Source organism: Ooceraea biroi, chromosome 7, assembly GCF_003672135.1.
Source record: "Ooceraea biroi isolate clonal line C1 chromosome 7, Obir_v5.4, whole genome shotgun sequence".
Classification (NCBI taxonomy): Eukaryota; Metazoa; Arthropoda; class Insecta; order Hymenoptera; family Formicidae; genus Ooceraea; species Ooceraea biroi.
The window spans coordinates 7,310,350-7,330,203 of NC_039512.1; the positions used below are offsets into that span (position 1 = coordinate 7,310,350).

Here is a 19,854-nt window from a genome sequence, read left to right on the forward strand (position 1 = left end):
ATAATATTTTATAATATATATAGTTTATAGTGTATAAAATCCTTCGAGCCAACAATTTATAAGTGTTGAACACTGATCGATAGATAGCTACAATATTGGAAATACTGGTTGCAACACATTGGATCTTGAGGAAATATTATATTGCGATCATTGGATAAGGCTTAACGTTAATTTAATGTGCCATAGATGATAGCGTTCAAGATGATTATCTACACGTGCTAACCGGTCTGATGGATCGATTCATTTAACAGCCGCGAAATAGAAAGAAACGAAATATTCGCCGAAAGATATTCATATTTGGATCCACTTAAACGATAAATTTAATTAATTAATTAATAATTAAATTAGATTTTGAAGATATATTTTTATTGATGTTATATTGTAAATGTCATGTACAATATCAAAGATCTTTACGCGGGTCAATTGCGTACAATCCTTTTGCAAGCACTTCTGAATCTAAAATGCAATAAATGTAGCTCATAATTTTAAAGAAATCGTAAGAATTAAAGATATAAAATATAAAAATAAAATATAAATATAGTAAATGAACGAATAATAGTTGTGAGCAATGCTTGGTGACGGCGCAAGTAGTAATTTAATCTTCAGAAGGTACAGGTGGTTTATTCTTCAGAAAGTACAGGTAAACGTTTCGGTCTACTCGTTAGACCATCTTCAGTACACTTTAACAATAAACACGTTGAGACAGATAATTAAAATCCAATATAAATCAACAAATGTAATATCAGATACATACCAAGATAAATTCAATGAGCATATAAATCATAAAGTTGGCCCATGAACAACGTAAAAAACATTCACATCGCTGAATCTAGTTGTCACCTTAAGTCACGTTAAAATAAAGTTACTAAAATAGGTCAAAAAATGTAAAATATTAAATAAACTGTCATATACACACTATTTCAAACAACCTATACAGCGCAAAAATAAATTACAGGAACATAGCCTGCGACATCCTACTAATCCCGCTTTCACAGTAAGAATAACATGTACGAATAGCACGGCGAAAATCGAACTCAGTCAACAGTCGTACATACAAACCAAAAACACCGAGACAAAGTCAAAGAGGTGAAAACATGTTTAAAATAGGGAGATAGTCATCTGATAGAAATTCTGTGTCATTTTCTAGATTTAATGGCTTTAATTGTCTTTTTATATTCACTTACGTCGGTCAAACAAAAAGATAGCTCCGAACTAGAGTAAATGAGCACAGAAAAGACATAAACAAAAAGTTTGGTTCCCCGTCGGTTATTTCGACTCATAGATTGAGTTCTGGACATAATTTCGACCGGGATGATGTGCAAATTCTAGACAAAGAAGGATCATATAAAAAAAGGTTAGTTTCGGAAATGGTGAATATAAAAAGACAATTAAAGCCATTAAATCTAGAAAATGACACAGAATTTCTATCAGATGACTATCTCCCTATTTTAAACATGTTTTCACCTCTTTGACTTTGTCTCGGTGTTTTTGGTTTGTATGTACGACTGTTGACTGAGTTCGATTTTCGCCGTGCTATTCGTACATGTTATTCTTACTGTGAAAGCGGGATTAGTAGGATGTCGCAGGCTATGTTCCTGTAATTTATTTTTGCGCTGTATAGGTTGTTTGAAATAGTGTGTATATGACAGTTTATTTAATATTTTACATTTTTTGACCTATTTTATTAACTTTATTTTAACGTGACTTAAGGTGACAACTAGATTCAGCGATGTGAATGTTTTTTACGTTGTTCATGGGCCAACTTTATGATTTATATGCTCATTGAATTTATCTTGGTATGTATCTGATATTACATTTGTTGATTTATATTGGATTTTAATTATCTGTCTCAACGTGTTTATTGTTAAAGTGTACTGAAGATGGTCTAACGAGTAGACCGAAACGTTTACCTGTACCTTCTGAAGATTAAATTACTACTTGCGCCGTCACCAAGCATTGCTCACAACTATTATTCGTTCATTGATTATTTGTTGAGCCTTCCTATATATCATAAATATAGTAATAAAATAGAATAAGTAATTTCATAATAGTGAACAATGCGGAAAACCGTGACTTCTGCCACGCCAGTATCGTCCCTCAGTGCACAACAATTGCTTGTGGAATAATCACTTAGGAATGCAGTGTCATTTCCTAGGAGTGTGAGGAAATATCAGAGCGACGTCAAACACTATTCTTCTAGGAAGAAAGGGTAACCGCAATGTGCGAGTAATTGTTGGTATTGGAGTAAATTAAAGCGAAAGATCAAAACTCTGATATGATCTATGAACAAACAGCTGCGCAAGTAATTACTCGTTTATGAGAACGTCTCTACTAAAAGACAGCAATATATCTTAAATTTAGCAGCTCTTTCAGTTTTAAAATATAATTTGATAAATCGTTTTACTCAGAACGGAAGAGAAAGGAAAAAATTATTTAATAGAATGTAATTAGAAAAAACAAGTCTATTGTCTCGTTGTACGTCCACTTTCACTGTCTGAATTTGTTCTTTCCGATACAGTTCATTAATGCAGTACAATATAGCTCAATGACGATGAATTTAAACACCACTAATTTTCAACATTGTTACTGATCTGTTAACTATACTGTTTTACACAACTGACAATGACAATGACGACGGAAGAGGAAAGAATTGCGAACAACAGAGTGAGAGGAAGAGAGGAAGAAGAAGAAAGAGAGAAGGACAGGACAGGGGAGAAAAAGAGGAACTCATAAGTGGTGAATTCCCGTCATTAAGTCGTTAGCCGAACGACAGCAGGCTGTCGGCTAACTGGCTGCTGAACTTGATCGACCAATCGTTGACCCTTATGGTCAATCGAAATTCACCGTGTGCTGACCATTCTCATTTCGTGTAATTCATCGATGTTATCCGGATACGTAAGCTGTTTGTAATAATTCAACGAGAGAAAGTTCGTGAGGTTCACTGAATTAATTTGAAGCTAATTTGGACGTTAATTTTGTTTACAAGTCCATTATTTGAAAATCGAAATGTTCTTCTTCGAATTCTTCTTCTAAGTATGAACTGTGTAATGATCTAGATTTATAATTAGTTATTTTTAAAGAAATACTTTTAAAGAAGAGAGAGATATATTTTGTTTCTGTTAACAACGAGTACTGGCGCAGCGTCGTAGCGACATGTACGCGTGCAGGTATTCAGCTGAAGACGGCAATCTCCTGAGGGTCCGACGTTGGCTTGGTGTCAAGGAATTGGATTCAATACAATCGTGGTTGATTTTTCCAAGAGCTTTAATGTGGTCTCAAATGATCGTATCGCGTACTCTTAAACGTAACGTCGCGGAGGGAATCACGAGCAAGCCTTTCTCGTATGGAGGTCGAACAAAATCTGCGTTTCTCGGGCCGAGGCATCATTCAATTCTTTTCTTTTTTCTTTTGTCAAACATCGGTTCTTTTTTTTTGCCGAGTGCACCCGATCTATAAACTGAGGAAAACTTGCTCAAATTTCCCACTTATCATCTGATTTCTTAACAGTTTCCTAGAATATGAAAAAATATTTTCTCAATGCAATGCAATAACTATCATAAGAAGTTCTAATTAATTGTATAATTAATAAATTCTGATTATCGAATACGAACAAATGCAATCGTTTATAAATTATATTTATTGCTGTTGCAATTAGTCAAACAGTCGCGAGGTGCTAATTGATTTCGCTTGTTGTACACGCAATTACGTATTCTCAGAAGCATTGGACAAGTTTCTTCACACTCACCGTATATGTCCAGGCATTAACGCCACCGTTTCGATGCGGGTGTTAATTAGCCCGATGCGCATAGCGAATCTTAACGGCGAGTCTCGTAGTACGCAAGTAGCATAAATCCACAATTTGATTTCTCTTTCAGCAAAGCGAGATTTTCTCGACCGTGCTATTAAATAAATCCAGTATGCAATAATCCTGCTGTTGTCGTAGCATTTTACTCTTAATCCTTGAACTGAACTACAAACTGAAATAGATCGAGTTTTGAATTTCAGCTTTTCTCATGCTCTCATGAATTATCGAGATTATTTTCAAACATATCACTCTTTATTAAGTAAATTTGCATGATCGTGGATGTATAATGCCTGTACAAGTATTTTATTAGGAGTGTGATTTAGTTTTGAGGGTTTTGCAACAGATGGCTGTAGTGTCAGTTTGTTCCAATAGCTGTTTCCGATAACTGTTGTTTCTTACAGTGTTGACATTATCCATGACATTTAGTAGCATTATAGCAATAGATGCAATAACAGTCGTGTTTATATCATCGTAAAAATGCAACTTCCGAAAGCTCTTTAGCATTTTCGACATGCGTTGCTTTTGTTTTTTAATCAAAACAAAACTGCGGCTGAGGGTTATAGAATTCTTTTGGAAACTTATGGTGATTCTGCCCCATCAATTAAGACGTATGAATACTGGTTTAGACGCTTTAAAAGTGGTGATACTGATGTGAAGGACAAAGAACGCTCGGGACAACCAAGAAAGCTTGAAAATGCAGATTTTCAAGCATTATTGGACGAACATCCAACACAATCCACTTCAGAACTTGCCAGAGCATTAAATGTTGATCGTACAACAGTTACCAAACATTTACATGAAATGGGAAAACTTCAGAAAGAAGGGAAATGGGTTCGACATCAATTATCGGAAAGTGCCATTGCGAACCGGTTGAACATTTGCATTTCGTTGATCGCCAGGCAAAAAAAGAAGAATCTTTTGTCTCGGATTGTTACTGGGGATGAAAAGTGGATCTATTTTGATAATCCCAAACGCGGAAAATCATGGGTGGATCCAGGCGAACCATCAACATCCACTCCGAGACGCAATATTCACGGTTCAAAAGTAATGCTCTGTATTTGGTGGGATAGTGTACTATGAGCTGTTAAATCCGCATGAGACTGTCACGGCTGATCGTTATCGACACCAATTGTACAAGTTGAAGCAAGCATTGGATCAAAAACGACCACCAATTGCGAGTAAACGACGGAAAGTGATTCTTCTTCATGACAACGCTCGACCTCACGTTGCGTTATCAGTGAAACAAACACTATTAGAGCTTGAATGGGAAGTCTTACCGCACCCCGCGTATTCTCCGGACATTGCTCCATGCGATTATTATTTGTTCCGGTCGATGCAACACGCTTTAGAGGATACACACTTTCATAATTTCGAAGAAGTGCGAAAATTCGTCGACGAATGGATCAACTCAAAAGAAGAGTCATTTTATCGTCGTGGAATTCATCTCTTGTCAGAAAGATGGGAAAAAGTTATAGAAAACGAAGGAAAATATTTTGATGAAGGTATTCATTCATTATCATATTTAAATACATGCGTTTTTGAGCAAAAAAAACCCTCAAAACTAAATCACACCCCTAATATAATACATATATCGGTAAAGACATGTTGCACTGAGGTATCGAAATTTACTGTTACTTGATTCGTCCGACAATAGAAACCGATCTGATCATCTGATAACGCTCCCGTGTGAGCAGATCGATTCCCTTAATTAATTAACGACTGATCCCCTGTCTCACAGTTATGGTATTTGAGTCAATTCGTGCGTGATACCACGCTTCGCCTGCTATGTCGATTGTGTGATCTTAATTAATCCAATATGTTTAATACAAAAGATCTATAATATTCAAAAAGGAATTTTAAGTATCGCCACTTCAATCATTCTTGGCCATATGTACATAACGTGAATATAAAAATTAAATATTTTCAAGAATATTTTTATAAGATTTTTATATATTGAGAGGCAACTTTCAGTTATTGTGACAATTGGTATAATTAGATTGGTATCACCATAAAATACAAATTATGATTCAGAACCGCGTGATGCTATTCGCAACATCTTTTTCATCTCTGCTTGCTGACAAAGCATTTCTACTTATGTACCGTGCTTATTTGAATCATCTAATTTCAACAAGTGTCAAATTACTGTTAGTGTAATTTTATCATCAGCCATGAATCATTATATATGAAATATGATTTTTGTCACGTCTTGGGACTAAAGTCTTATGTAAACGTTTATCGTTTTTCTCTTAGAGATGAAGATGAAATTATCATAAAGGTCTATTACTATTTCATATCAAAGAAGATAATTTATGAGTCTCTTCATAGATCTTGCATCTTGATACATGTGAATAAATAAATTACATGCACGCACTGATGCAGATGATATCACAAACTCGAGTGTATGTGAAAATCGAAGAAACGGTCTCGAGGCGAATTGCAAAAGCGTCTAACGGCTCGCGCTAATAACAGGAGACTTGACTTACGTAAAAAAACTTGGAATTGTGGCCTATCGGAGTCATTTACGTGCACATAAAAGCCGTGACATTGTATATGTGATTCCTGCTGAGACTGCGAAATGCTACAAGGTCATGCATGATCGATTCGACTTCAGACTGCTACAAGTAATACTGCAGTAATATTTTTCATAAGATACAAAAGAGATAGAATATTTGTATTATTACAAATCTTTAATAATGATATATATATAATAATAAGAATTTGATTTCAAGAATATAACTATATATACTGAATGATGATAAATTTTTCTGCTTTCTATTAAAAACAAATGATTTAAAACAAATATGTTATGTAAAATATACATACATACATATCACAAAGTTCGATATGGTACAATATAGTTTCTTCATATTAAGGTACTGAGAAAATATTGTAAATTCTAAAAGTTTTAATGACAACTCCGTTATTCCTCATCCGCGAATGCGATTTTGTTCATATTATCGCATCAACTCGCCGCAACTTGAAGATGCGGGCATCGCTTCAAATTCCTACGAAAAAGTGACAAAAAAATAATGAAACTCCGACGAGACACATCGTACGTTACCAAATTGCCAATTAAGATTAAGACTAACAAAGCCTTGCTCTCTTCTCAATGGAGGCAAATTATTGCTTCGTAAAGACCCCTTGGCTATGCATCGTACGTGTTGTCAAGCGAGCAACTTGTTGAAAGCGCAATATGACAAGATTGTATATTAAAATTTCTGCATGCATCGCAGCACGTTGGTTAACACGACTAACGAAGTGTGGCGAACGACGATTTTTCGACGGTTGTGTGCCGGAATGTGCAATCTACCGCGATGCATAACTAAATGGATATTCAGATTCGTTGAAACAGCTGACGTGAAGCAAATCTGCATATTATATGGCTTGACATTATGTCGCTATGAGACTTCTGACAAAAATACAGAGAGATTTTACAGAGTAAAATTTAATTGCAATTGGATCTTCGTTAAATTAAAATAGCGATGTGGATTAAGAGAAAGCAAATGCAATTTATTAGACGAATATTTTCCTACTTTTATACGTCTCATATGTGCAACTACTATAAAATTATTTAACTAGCATTTATCTCTTTATTTTAATATCTATGTATGAAGTTTTCAAGAGAGATAATGATCACAAAGATTACTGCATCTAATTCAATTGTGAGGATAATTGAATATTGTCATTGCAATGAGAAATTATGATATCAAGAACGCTGCGATATACAGAATTTGTAAACGCAAAATGTGGACAGGTTTGATATGATGTGAAACGCTTGATTGCGTCCTTATACGTTACCGCTATTATGGTTATGCATTGCATTGCGACACGGAATATTTAAATCCGCAATGCACCTGTAAGTATATATACGTTTCCGACAACCGCACTGTTGCGGCGTCACGCAACAATCACAACGTCGGTTACGTCAAACAACATTCCCGGCAAATTCTTTCTGTCGCAATTTCGATGCCGCATTCGATATGTCGACCGACAATCACTCGCGATCAAGGCCGTACAGGTGTGGTCATTAATTGTATTAAATTACGTAGATCAAAAGGAAAAGCGAGGCAAAATACAGTGCAACGAGCAGCAGTCATCAATAAATCGCTCAACTGATAATTTGTTACGTTGTTAACAGATGTCAAAACCAGATACAGATCAGTTATGTTATTAAATCCGCAAATTGCTAACGATTTAATCTGATCAGAAGTTATCAAGAGAATTGTTAAAAATTTGTTATTGTTTATTTCTTTATTTGCAATAATCGCAGTACTCATTCAAATCTTCTGTAAGGATTTCTCTCTCATTGATACAACGTGCCTTTTATAATTAATTTGCATCCGTAACTTCACGTGATCCAATCAATAACAAAAAGTTCCGACAAATTTACAATAGATTGTGAAGTATGGGACGTCTAGGAAAACAAATCACTGTTAGGCAGTCGAACTGATGGAACATTAATTCTCTTGCATATTCTCTACGCGATTACGTACTTTCCAGGCACACCTCGTTATACATCACTTGGTCGTTGCATCACGAACTCGATGTATTCGATGACTTGACGGTCAAGTCGTTATATTTGCGCTATAAATAAAGCGACCGGATCTTGTTGTGCATCTAATGCGGCGCATTAGCCTCGCCATCTTGCCATCCTCTTATTCTTGGTGGCAAAAAGATCAGATATTTATTTCTATTTATATATTAATTGAAAACAAACTAATTTGTAAATCTTTATAAAAAAATGTATTAATTTGATATCAATTTGTAATCATGTTATCATATATAATCAAGATAATCGGCAGACATTTATCCTTCTTTGAACATCGCCGTTAGTTTCTAGCTTCGCATTAATTTCTTCGCATACTCTTTTTACCATCCTTGCGGATGTTTCACCCTTGCATCGAAATCGATAACGCGACACCGACCGCGATAGCGCGAGACTGGAAGTCGCCCGTTTCTTGGCGGCGTGCGACCAGTCTGGCGACTGACGGTCTTGCATTCTCAGTTTGAAGCCTCACCAGCTAATTACCTACGTCCTCACGATCCAACTCGCGATACGCTGCGTCGCATCATGCGGCACTGATAGTGGCAAGCAACATATCACACAAGAGAAATGCACTCTCAAATTGTTTTGGACACATGTGACTTTTGAAGTTGACAGTTTCCCATTCGATCAATCGTTTTCCAACAGAATGTTAAAAATTTTTCTCCGGTGACACGTTGTTAAAAAACATATTTCACATGCGAAGAATATTTTAAAGAGGTGATAGATCATAAACACAACTCACTAAGATGTGATGGCTCAATCAACGCAGTCTGAGTTCTTTTAACGACGCATTTTAACTGATGTACACGGTGACGCAGCACGAATTCCGGTTTGCGACGATTAAGTCTGATTCTTCAACGTCAAACATATCTTTCATGCGACATGAATATTAACATCGTTTTTAACGGATTGGACTGTATACAATAAAGCATAGCTGTCGTTATACGAGGTAATGCCACAAGCTGCGTAACACGTTCCATTTAGCGATTCAGCTGGCTAATGGAGAGGGATGCTGCACTTTCAAAAATATCCCCTCGGTCGCAGAAAGCGGATGAAGATTTGAGCGTATTCCGTGTGCCTGACAGCACGATTAGCGGTGGAAACGGATGACCTCAAATTCACCCGCGCGAGATGGCCAGTAACGACACTGACGATATAGCCGCATCGCCTTAATGGATCGGCTTAACAAGTCAAATTACATGTTCGTCGGCCGCTGTTGACGTTGGGCCTAAAAATGTATGAGGAATATCGTTCTGTCAATCGGTATTGACTGACAGAACGATTTACAAGCTGCTCGTCGGCCTGCCGATCTGTCGATGATATAGGTACTATATGAAACATGAGCTGCTATTGTGCTTCTTTCCTCAGTGAGCTATTTATAGAAGACCTGGCCATTTACCGTTTTTCATACCGTTGTTCATAATTATCTGCAGTGCATATTACTGGGAATCTTATTTTAGGTGCTAACTTGTATAATCGCATGTTTTGATTATAATAATAATTAAATCTCTGAGCACAAAGCAATCAATTGTAAAAGAAAAATTTCACAAGTAGAAATTGATGTATAAATTTCATAATTTTATATAATTTACATTTTTATATGTAATTTTTTATTATTATTAATATTTTGTGTATATTATTTACAAGTATATTTTATATAGATTTTTATACTTATATTAAAATAAAATTTAAAAAAGAAAATTATACGTATTTTAAGATAAGAAAAGTTCAATTATCTATTGAAAGACAGTGATAATGTTTAAAATTACCGGATATTGCATGATGGGAACAAGATGAGTCTCAAGATTGTACTCAATGAGGAATGACAGTTTATCCTTGAACTTTAATATATCCTTTGAATAGGTCTGCGCATTTTTAGCTTCATTTAATGTGTTGACCTACTTTCAATCCGTACCAATTAACATCATTAACACATTGTTATTATTAGTTAAATAGTTACGAGGTCATAACGGCTAAAATCGCACTGGGAAAGAAATGTTTCACAGCTTTGTTGCTTCGATGATTTAAATCCTCGAATATTATAATGATAATTTAAATGATAATAGGCGTTGGAATAAAAAATAGACTATATATTATAATTGTGTTTAAGATATATAAGTTGTATACTTTAATACTAACATATAATGCTCTAGTGTTTTAATTTTAGTGAAATATATATCAATTTATTATAAATCTTAATTTTCCAATATTTAAAAATATATCGGATTTTTGTATTTATCAAAAATTTATTACAAATATTACAATACATACATATGCACAGAGACAAACAAAAGTCACACTACGTGCCTGTAACGCGTGACGCGCGCGCGTTTTATTACATCATGAGCTGTTCGCGATTAATTAACTCGGCACGGTACAACGTCGACACGTACACAACAATTGCTCATTTCCATTTTTACGCGCGTTGATCAGCGTACGCCGGAAGCAGCCGTTCCACGTTACATTCCCTCATGGATGGTTCTCTGCGATGGTTCGCGAGATAAAAGACGTCCCAGCTCGGCAGTGGGGTGACGGGACGCCGAATATGGGACATTGAAATTATGCGGAACGTAAACGTTATGGTGTTACGCAACTCGATGTAGGAAGGCACGTAGCAGTCGCCAGGCTGACTAGCGATCGTGATGCACGACAGTGTTGTGCGTATTGCGTTTGCATTGTCGGCTATAAATTCCATAGAGATTTCCAATTGGTGCGGAGATATACAGATCGGGGCGATACGGATCCATGAGGAGTACTGGAGACCATTAATGTTGCGTCAGGCTGAAAATCGAGTTCGAAGAAACGGTGGTCTGGTTTGAATTAATGGTGAGATCAATGATGAACAGATGGCTCCAGAAATATCTTGAATAAATCTAGGAAAGTTGTTGAATAAAACTCGCAGAACGATGAAATCTCGAAAATTAGGACAAGGTTCACGATGTTTGTTTCGTTTTACATTTAGAAATTTTATTTATTTTATATACATTAGTAAATTTAGAGATTGATATATACGTACTTAAGTAATTTATAATAATACATTTTTCCAAAATTGCTTTCAATTACAAATTAATTTTACACGTTGTTAACAATGTTATAATAATAATTGATGTCAGGTAATAGCTATATTCGTATTTGGTCCCAGTAACATCGATATTACTTGCTACATCGCGATCGTCGGCGGATCTGCATTTTTTGCCCATTGAATGTGTTTAAGCACATTCAACAAGCTAAGCGAAAAGTAAATCCATGTATCGTACGAGACAATGGGAATTGAGGTCTTGTAGTACTTATAGCGGTCTGTTATGCATACAACGTGCGCGACTATGCGCAACGATTCACTATCAGATGCGTAGCTTTGTTGAGAAGCTATTGGCATGTCTTCGACGGCCACGCGTCCAAGCGAGCAATCACGTATCTATACAACGCGTGCACGTGAAAGGTTTCCTCAATGGAGCGGGTCGAGAGGTGCAATGACGCCTCTATGAATCGAACAATTTTGTAGCAGGCACGCTTCAATCATAGATTGCGATGTTACACCTTCGTGACTTTACGGAATATCGCAAAAGTCATCCGCAAATCCTTGAATTCTGGAATATCTATGTATTATTGAGTGATTTATAGATTCATGATTATATAATAGAACTCTGAATTTATAGATAAGTCAAGTTCGAATAATTCACATTCTATACATGATACCTGGCACCGTTTATAATACATACATAACAATATTTATTAGAAACTGGAATTTCTTTTAGCTTTTTCAATCATTTCTTACATTTAATGTCACAATCATCATAATCTTTTACGAATTCCTCGATGACAAGATGTTACATTTTAAAACAAACAAGAGATGTCTGTTTTCGCAAAAAATGTCGCTGCAACTAGGTAACTACAAGAAAAAGGTCTAGATTCGAAAGTTCCCATCGTCTCTGTTCATCGCGTTGTAGCGGTTACATTTGTTCCGTTATTTATGCCTGCTATAATCCCGTCAACGTGAAAATACGTCTCTTACCTCCACGCCCACGAAGATCTTATTCCGTTATTATTTGACGCATTTTCCGTCGCGTATAGAAACGTTTGAAAGCGACGTAGATTGTCGGTGGGATATCGATGATTACTTGGGGATAATTGGTACTTTCTGCCACAGGAAAAGCGAGAGATTTATGATTAAGCGGTTTCTCAAAAGGAACTTTTCTTGGGCTTAAGAGACATGCTTACATAATTTAATTCATTACATTACAGTTTTGAGTTTTCATATGGTTATCGTTAGTCCTTATTAATGCGTTTGAAAATAAACGACACGAAAAGATCATTATTACTATTACGTCAATTAAATACGTATTAAATACGTCAAAATTAAATTGTTTTCATTGTACAAATAAAATTTATTTTATGCAGATATGTTAGTAGGTAAGAAATGTGTGCAATACCGACAAATGAGACCGAGTCCTTGTCAGTAATGTTATATGTACGCGTGAATACCTACTGAACAGCGAGGTCGACATATTAAGTACACTGTTGCTAAAGTTACGCAAGGGACAGGCAGTAAACTGTAAAATATGCACCATTAGCATTCGCTTATCATGCTCTATCTGTATTGCAAAAAGATAATCTCGCCTTCTTACATTGAACATTTAAAACGAGGTAATGAGTAAGCTATTTAATAACGATTTTTAATTAATACATTTTCATTTTTTTCAATTAGAATTTAAATTGCCAGATTAAAAATTTATTATTGCAAAGTCTTTTAGAAAATTCGACTCTTTTTGTAGTCGGTGATTCGTAAAAATTATTCTTGAGAGCAAGTCAACATTTTATGTTGACCAAAAGGAATCCATAGATAAGATTAACGGCGACAATTCTGGGGCAGTCTATATATTCTGTAAGTAGTGCATTATTCGAATGATTAAACCGCCTGTCAATTGAACGTTTAGAAAATGAAAAAAATTGCAACCCAGTTCCTTGAGCAGAATGCATAAAGGAGAGGAGATCGAACGACGCAGATTTAATTAACGATAAGTCATTAAGAACGACGCTAGCGACTTCTAATCGAGAATTAGAGATCTTACCGCCGGCGTTTTCGCATCGCGACTTCAATGAAATGCTGTATGACTTTGCTAGAGCGATGATCGGAATTTTAACCCCGAGCCATTCGCAGTAATGCTTCGTACATGACTAGGTAACTTTACATTCTCAGTTGCGAGCGACGTTTAATTTGTTCATGTTTAATAGTCTGCACGCTAACACGGTTGAGATTGCAAACTGGCAGTTTTTACTTAAAGCTATTTTATTTTCGCAGATATTTGCGGTATAATGATGACAATAGCAATTTTAATGTAAAGATTGCCAAAATAATCAATGTGATGATAAAATATATATTCATTTAATAAATGAATTTATTATAAATATCTGAAATCTTTGTATAGTAATGCAAATTTCTTGATTTTTCACATAAATTCATAGCGGATTTCCATGCGACATGGTTTCAGCCTGCTGTACATGTTTGCATAAAATTTTACTCTCGGAAACTTAATTCACGCTTGTAACAAATCACCCGTCCACACAACGAAGAAGTTTACATTTAACGTTGCAATAAAATGCAAAATGCAGAGTCGTACGCTTTTTCCGTAAAATCCACAACGACCCGCAGAAGTCACTTTTTATTTTCGGTCAGGCTCCTCTTACACTCCAACACTTTATCTCCGACTAAACAAGGCGTTATGCATAAAGCAGTACTATGCATTAAATTATTGAGGCCAAGCCGCCCAACGCTAATGTTTTACGCAGTCGCGCCGCTCTATTCCGTCGGGATAAACAACGGAGAAAGTAGGCAAGGGAGATTTTGCGTAGATAAGAGAGCTTTTTGCGGACGACGCTAATAATTCTTCCGCTACGGCGCAACCGGTCGGATTAGTTCTGGAAAAGTCGCTCTTGTAATGAATGGCTTTGTGCCATAACTTCCATGGGATAGAACGTCTTGTAGCACGGTAAATGCAGGGTTTTATTGACTAAAGGTTTTCATATCAAATGGGATTTGCGCTGAAAGACATATCTGGGTATTTCAGTTCAACATAACTCTTTGTGAACATAAAAGACAGCTGCCAGCTACTCACTATTGATAACAATCTCGTTAGTAAATTGTAATGGTGATATATATTCACGTCAATGAAAATAAATCTGTAGATTGTGAAGGAAACAAGTATATAGCAAACTTGATCAACTCAATGGTGAGATTATTTATAAAAATGGGGAATTTATCAATAATCTCAAGGAATATTCGGCATTTTGCGAGGTTCAACATGATTCATTGTCAGTTCGTTAAAAGAAAAAAAGAATTCGAAATTTACAATATCAGCAATCGAATATCATCAATATTATCAATATTATTTAAGATCACTAAAGCAAAAAAAGCAGCAAAATAAATGTATAAATAAGGCAAGCAATAATTCAAACTTTGTGAAAAAATGTGATATTTTTCTTCTATCTTCGTTGCATAAACTTTCCATTGAAGCATTCCGACTGGAATTCCGCGTTACGGAAGGGGTGAAAAAGCGACAGTGCAGAATAACCCGCGATAACCTAGCACTCTGCATCGCCATCAGGACCCGACGATAGTCGTAAACTGGGTGACCAGAAGATAAGGGCCGTTCTTATGTATCGCGGCGCTACGATTGCATCCGTGACATAATCACCGGAATTAATACGGCGAAAACACGTCGCACAAACAAGACCAATGTCGCGTGTCTGTGTTTCGCACGATGCATCGCACGCGCGTGTGCGTCCATCCGCGAGACAGATAGCCAGGCCTATGAACCATCCGGCATCCGCTCTCACCCGTACATTCTCCGTAATTAGTCTCTCGGGAGCGTTGCAATTATCGCGCCGCCCAACGATCAGCGGTAATTAAGCTCAATCCAAGCTCAGAATATGTCGCGTATATGTTATAGCAACGAAGAATCGCGAAGCCGACATGGACATCCGCGCGTGGCCGCGCGATTCGCGTCATAAAGCGATGTGCCTCGTAAAGCCAGCACATTCGACTTTGCCTAGCTTATATTTCGAGATAACAGAATAAGCAACATTTTTCTAGGATTTTGTTGCCCTGTTGTAATAAACAAGAATTGATATTATTATATCTTATATGTATAGCAAGATGCATATTAATACACACAAAAGTAAAAATTTTCTAACATTATTTAATGAATTAGAAATTTGTACTGCAATTTTAAGTTACAATAAAAAATATGATTAAACTGTTTATACATAGTATTGACGTTGTTGATTTTTATTATTATTTGGAAAATATTTTCAAATGCATTCTTAAGTGGAAGTTTAAAATGTGCCTAATTTGTTTGTATAGTACCGGGACTACCGAGCACAATGAATCGCTCGTCTCGGAAGATTACGTAAATTTTGGTCTAGTAAGCATCTGTCCTTAGTCCTTATACTTCTCTGACATGCTAACGAGATATAAAGATCTCCGACGTGCGCTACTCGTGAAAGTATTTCATCATCGGCTTCAAATCTGACAGGTGCTTCTCGGGATTATGACATGCAATTGTGTGAGATATTTCGCCCTGAAATAGCAGATTGATAATATGGAAACATGAAAATGTGAATAAAATAATTAATAATAATTATATCAATTACGTAGATAATAAGTAACAAGTCACGGTAAAATTTGTAAAATAGAAGATAACATTCTGAGCGACAGATTCTGTTTTCGACGTCAGTTTATCGATTCGAGATTTATCTTCAATCTATTTATAACGTCATCGTATCCTGAATGCTAGATTTTGTTCTCGCAATGTTTTTATGGAAGCTCCAAACTACGTATCGAAGATATCCTCACAGGATATATATTGTGAAACAACAGCCCGTCTAACGAATAAGTACAGGTAGAAAACAACAGGCAATACGTTCTCTTCTTTAATCTTTCGAAAACTTTTGGCTGATAACAGTTGTTTCTGCAGATGGTTCACTGGGAACTCGTTGAACATTTTGTGTCAAAATCGAGAAAGTGGAGCGCTCATCGCTCTTTCGAAAGACGCAGCTAGCGTCGAGAGTGGAATCGTAAAGCGCTCTTTTCTCTCTGGAACCACACATAAAGAACTATATCCCTCGAAGCGATACTCGTTGCGAAAGCTCGATACGTTGTTATCGAGGACGAAGGGTGGATTGTTACCATTTTGTCGACACAAAAGAGGATATGGAAGCGCCATGTAAAAATAGTAAAAATAGTATTATAGGTCAGATTACACGCTCGCAGATGTTACTGGATTTCTGCTGTGAACGCAACATCGCGCGAACGCGGTGGAAACTCAAAACTATAGCAATTACATTTTTCTCCATATTCATTACTACTGCAGATATAAAAGTGAAAACAATATTTGTTCATATAAAAAGTTATGTGTTTCATAGAAAGACTGCTGATATATGCGCTGTAATAAGCTATGAAACGTTAAGCTTCGAATGTGAGGGAGAGAAGCATGAAATTAAAATAAGGTAGCTTCATATTTCGATGATTCGTAGAATAATCGTAAAACGTAGCGAAAGCAGACCGCTACACGTGAACGTTAGTTAATAGTCTAAGTTCACAGGCTCGCCGACTCTATGAATAAATTCCACGACAGCGCATTGTAGGAGCGCCCGTAACGAAGGGACCAGAGAGAGAGAGATTTATACGCGTAACCTTCCGCCCATATGCGCCCGTGTCCATCTGCGTTGAATGTAGGATTATGACGTTTCCGAGTAATAACACGCCCCGCATGGCATGGGCATCACACATGTCTTCGACCGACGGCATTCTTTCGTCTTTACTGCGTTTTAACTGTACGACTGTTTTTTAACTGTTTTAACTCATCGGGAACAATTCTGGCGACCGCGTTGCTGGGTGTACACACACACGTGTGTCCTCACTTGATGAAATTTTGATATTTTACAAACGTTTGGAGAGTGACACTTTGCGATAGCACCGATGGATACGATGAATTCATTCCGTGATGCGTTCCCCGCTTGATCCATTTTGAAAGCGGCTCCACTGACTCAATTTTAACACGATGGCACGACTGTCGGAAACGCTATATTCGCGTACAGTACACATTATATCTATCTAGTCGGGGTAGCGAGAACAAATTCTGGAAGTATAACTGCTGGCACAATGCTTCGTCGTTGCCGGAAATTGTCGCGGATTACCTAATGATGACAAACGGCACCGAGGATTACCAGCAGTGCTCGGTTGACTTTGATTTCCTTCGCTAAATTGGATCTTCTTATTATCCAGCTGGAATGTGTGTGCACGGACGGTCTAATAAGGTAGTCGTTTCGGAGTACCTTGAAAAATAGTTGAATTTCCATTATGCTTGAAATGCGGATTATACGAACTATTTTGAATCGAAGTCGAATATTTCTTTTCTTGATTCTTTACACATGGTCTCCATGTACGGGATTCATATAGACGCAGACCACAAGATATCTATGGCAAAGAATTGCGCTTTGCATTCAAAATACTGTTATAAACCTGGATTTCAATGAAATAAATTATATTCTGCTTTGAGAATATTATTTTGCACTAAATATTTTTTTACAATCTTGATTTCAATTCAAAATATTATAAAATTAAATTAAAAAAAGAATCTGAAAATATTGGAGCACTTTAATTTAGGTCAGTTATGGTTGAATTTTCTATTCAATTTCTATGATGTCCGTAAAAATTTATTAATTTAAATTTAACAATTCCAATTATATTTCAAAGCACATCGAAGACAATAATATTGAAAATTTCGTTTGTACTAAAATGAACCAAAAAGATTTCTCTTCTTAGAAAGGAGCATGTGCCGAAGTTTCAAGAAAGAGGGACGAGATTCCTCAAGTGATCCATATCTCACTCACAAGTGGTCGGGTTGCAAAAACCACACGACTGTGCCTAACAAATGGCAGATACTCGCGTATACCGGGATCGTTCTTTCAAAGAGAAAACTTAGAACTGAAATGATAGAAATAAAGAAAATCGCGAGAGTTGTAGCGTTTAGATCTTGGCACGTTCAAATGATAAACGATCGATTGGTATGTTATAAGGGAAGAAAGCGCACGTGGGCTAACTTAAAAATTTCTAAATTAATCGGTTTTGGTAATTTGATGTAAATGTTATCGAGGATCGTTAAAGATATGAGGAATTAATTTATTGGAATTATGCATTCGATTGATAACACGGTAGGCAGAATACGCAATGTTAACGTTCTATTTATCAAGTTTAATAGCAGCGCATGCCATGAGTTTCATGGTCCACCTTGTACGCATTAATATCACACGGAACAAGAGTAACCAATTTCTCAATCCGCAGATTAGAAACAAGAAGATAAATGTCTTCATTAAATGTGGTGTACATCTGAAGGTGCAGACGATATTTATAGCTCGCGTTTCCCGTTTTCTCCATATGTTTTAATCGTTGTGGATGTAAATATCTTATAACACAAAAATGTTACGATAACCGTGATACTGAATTACAGCCTAGAAATTAAATATCCGATTTACTGTTACCTCAGATAATTTTTATTTATCTTTGTTTGCGATCCTCATATTGTTTAATACCGCCACGGGTGGTATTTCACGTCCAAGTCATCCTGCTGAGTATCGCGTGTGTCGGAAACGTCGAGTTTGGCTAAAAAAAGAGCCGGAGCAACATTCCTGTACGGAGATGTAATGTAATCTATTCTCTCGCAGCGTGCAGCTAGCTACGAGCTTCGCGGTAGCCCGCGCGCGATCATCGGCGCACGTGTACTTCAATTCACGGACATCCCGGGCACAATCCTGCGCGAAATTTTCTCCGCAAAGAAACCGGTTGGCACGCCGCGAGATAGTGCCGCGGCCGTTCGTCATGCCGCATTTTGCTCGTCGGCTGGATCGCCACGACGTACGGCGCGCATGCAACATAATCTCTCGCTACGGTGTGTCAAGTACAGCAAAGCCGCGTTATCAGCCGCGCAATCTGGATGCACTGCGAGGATACCGTGATGTGCATCAACGTGCATTCCCTTTTTCCCCCCTTCGCTCTCGTCTACTCCTGCACGATATCTCCAAGTTCATTGTCAATAGCTAGCGTCTCAGCTTCGTTCCTGCGCGTGACGTGCGGATTGCATCTAGAAACTCGTGATTTTCTCGAAAGATCGACACGGAACACATTATAATAGAGTATTACATTATGCACATGAAGAATAAATGGCCGTCTTCGTATAATATCGTATAATATACGTTGCCTTATTTTCTAAATGGATACTATTACTTGTGAAGGGAGATAAAGTTCGGTTTAGTGTTAGTATAACTTGAGAAAGTTAATTCAAATCCAATTTTCTTGACTTTATGAAATTAATTTTATCGAATTCTCAAAAATATAAATTAGACGTCCTTCATTGCATTGAATCTTTCAGTTGCTATCCTCAAGAATAAAAGTTTCAGCGGCGTGACTGTTGATTGTACTTCAAAATTGATGATTAATCGAGATTCT

General features: G+C 36.7%; 1 protein-coding gene and 1 long non-coding RNA gene across 6 annotated transcripts in view; one reads left to right on the top strand and one right to left on the bottom strand.

Annotated features, from left to right (window-relative positions):
• The window catches only part of LOC105279293 (tensin), a 161,423-nt gene that overhangs the window by 30,948 nt on the left and 110,621 nt on the right, over positions 1 to 19,854 (top strand). The gene's annotated exons all lie outside the window — the stretch shown is intronic.
• On the bottom strand, positions 3,257 to 4,178 carry LOC105279283. The gene is made up of 2 exons (XR_002193271.2): positions 3,746 to 4,178; positions 3,257 to 3,511 (listed from the first exon to the last, which is right to left on the bottom strand). It is a non-coding gene; the product is annotated as an uncharacterized LOC105279283 (long non-coding RNA).